The sequence below is a fragment of the Mesoplodon densirostris genome, unplaced genomic scaffold (assembly GCF_025265405.1).
Source record: "Mesoplodon densirostris isolate mMesDen1 unplaced genomic scaffold, mMesDen1 primary haplotype scaffold_37, whole genome shotgun sequence".
NCBI lineage: Eukaryota > Metazoa > Chordata > Mammalia > Artiodactyla > Ziphiidae > Mesoplodon > Mesoplodon densirostris.
The window spans coordinates 6,467,843-6,471,250 of record NW_026778196.1 but is presented as its reverse complement, the minus strand read 5'-3'; positions in this window follow the sequence as shown (position 1 = coordinate 6,471,250).

The following is a 3,408-nucleotide window of genomic DNA, read 5'->3' as shown; positions in this document are numbered from 1 at the left end:
TTCTCATCAAAATGCTCTCTCACCAGAGATATCACAATGTTCCATCACTAGTCATCACAATACTCCCTCACCCCTGGAATCACAATGATCCATGACCCTGTCATCACAATGCTACATCCACTTATCATCACAATGTTCCATGACCCCTGCCATCACAATGTTCCATAACCCCTGTCATCAAAATGCTCCAGGACCCTTTCCATCCCAAAGCTCCAAGACCCCTGACATCACAATGTTCTATAACCCCTGCCATCTAAATGTTCCATTACACTTTTTATCAAATTGCTGCAGGACCCGGTCATCAAAATGCTCCCTGCCCTTCTCATCAAAATGCTCCATCACTTGTCATCACAAAGCTCCAAGACCCTTGGCATCACAATGCTCCATGTCATTGTCATCACAATGCTTCATGAACCCTCTCATCACATTGCTCCATGCCTTTGTCACCACAAAGCTCCATGACACTTGTCATCACAATGCTCGATGCCCTTCTCATCACAATGCTCCATGCCCTTGTCATTACAGTCCTGCATGACCCATGTATCCCAATGTTCTGTGCCCTTGTCATCACAATGCTCCATGCCCACTCTCATCACAATAATCCATGAAACAATTCAGACCAAAGTTCTATACCCTTCTCATCACAATGCTCCATTACCCCTGTCATAACAATGCACCATGACACCTGCCATCACAATGATCCACGGCCTAGTCATCACAAGGTTCCATGATAATTCTCATCACAATGCTCAAGACCCGTGATATCACAATGCTCCATGCCCTTGTCATCACAAAGCTCCATGACACATGTCATCAGAATGTTCCATGGCCTTCTCATCACAATGCTCCATGCACTTGTCATCACAATGCTCCAAGACCCTTGTCATCACAATGCTCCATGTCCCATTTCATCTCAATGCTCCATGAAATCTGTCATCACAATGCTCCAAGACCCTTGTAATCACTATGCTCCATGTCACTTTTCATCTCAATGCTCCATGAACCCTGTCATCACAGTGCACCATGCCCATCATCATAATGCTTCAGGCTATTGTCATCACAATGAAATCAATATTCTGCATGACCTCTGTCATCATAATGCTCCAAACCCTTGTGATCACAATGTTGCATAACACGTATCATCACAACACCCCATGACGCTCATCATCACAATTATCCATGGTCTTCTCATCACTATGCTCCATAACCTTTGTCATCACAATGCTCAATAGACTTGTCATCACAATGCTCCCTGACCCTTGTCATCAGTATGCTCCTTGAACACTGTCATGACAAGTTTCCATGCATTTTTCATCACAATGATCCATGACCATTTCATCACAATGCTCCAAGGTCCCTGTAATCACAATGCTCCATGCCCTTGTCATCACAAAACTCCATGACGCATGTCATCAGAATGCTCCATGGCCTTCTCATCACAATGCTCTATGCCCTAGTCATAACAATGCTCCAAGACCCCTGTAATCACAATGCTCCATGCCCCTTTTCATCAGACTGCTCCATGAGACTTGCCATCACAAGTCTCCATGGTCTTCTCATCACAATGTTCCAGGAACTTGTCATCACCATGATCCATTCCCTTGTCATCACAATGCTCCATGATCCCTGTCATCACAATAATCCATGAACATTTTCAGCCCAATGCTCCACGACCTTCTCATCACAATGCTCCATTGCCAATATCATCACAATGCTCCATGACCACTCTCATCACAACACTCCATGACACCTGACAACACAATGATCCGGAACTCTTGTCATCACAATGCTCAATTCCCTTGTCGTCACAATGCTTCATGACACCTGTAATCACAACTCTCCATGAACATTCTCTGCCCAGTGCTCCATGACCCTTGTTATCACAATGATCCAAGCCCTTGTCATCCCAATGCTCCATGACCCCTGTATTCACAATGCTCCTTGATGCTTGTCATCACAGTGCTCCATGACACATGTCATCACAATGCTCCATGCCTTTGTCAGCAAAATGCTACAAGACCTTGTCATTATAATGCTCTATGCGCTTGTCATCACAATACTCCATTTCCATTGTCATCACAATCCTCCATGAACATTGGGATCACATTGCTTCATGCCCTTGTCATCACAATGCTCCATGCTCCTTGAAATCAAAATGATCCATGACCACTGTCATCACAATGCTCCAAACCCTTGTGATCACAATGTTCCATAACACTTGTCATCACAACGCTCCATGATTCCTGTCATCAAAATACTCCATGCCCTTTTCATCACAATACTCCATGACCATTGTCACCACAATTCTCAATACAATTGTCATCACAATGCTCCCTGACACTTGTCATCAGAATGCTCCTTGAAACCTGTCACGAAAAGGCTCCATAGCTTTTTCATCACAATGCCCCTTTCCGTTTTCCTCACAATGCTCCATGCCATTGTCATCAAAATACTCCACAAGCTTGTCATCAGAATGCTCCATGACCCTTGTCATCACCATTCTCCATGCACTTGTCAGCAGAATGCTCCCTGACCCTTGTCATCACAATGCTCCAAGCCTTTGTCATCACAATGCTCCATTAACTTTGTCATCAGAATCCTCCCTGACACTTGGCATCACAATGATCCATGCCATCCTCATCACAATGGACCATTACATATGTCATCACAATGCTCCCTGACACCTGTCTTCACAATACGGCATGACCTGGTCATCACAATGTTCCATGCCCTTGTCATCACAGTGTGCCATTCCAACTGTCATCGCAATACTCCATGAAAGTTATTAGACCAATGTTCCATGTCCTTGTAATCACAATGCTCCATGCCCTTGTTATCACAATGCTCCATGACGCCTGTCATCACAATGCTCCGTGACTCCAGTCATCACAAAGCTTCATGACCTTTGTCATCACAATGGTCCATGCCCTCGTCATCAACAGTCTCTGTGACCATTTTAACCACAATGCTCCATGAACTTTTCATCACAATGCTCTTTGACCCTTGTCATCACAATGCTCTATGCCTTTCTCAGCACAATGCTCCATGACGCTTGTCATCACAATGCTCCATGCGCTTGTCAGCACAATGCTCCATGACACATGTCATCACAATGCACCATGCGCTTGTCATCACAGTGCTCCACAACATTGTCATCACAATGCTCCATAAAATTTGTCATCACAGTGCTCCATGCACTTCTCATCAAAATGCTCTCTCTCCACTGATATCACAATGCTACATCACTATTTTTCACAATACTCCCTCACCCCTGTCATCACAATGTTCCATGAGCCTGTCATCACAATGCTACATGCACTTATCATCACAATGTTCGATGACCCCTGACATCACAATGTTCCATAACACCTGTCATCAAAATGTTCCATGACACTTTTCATCAAATTG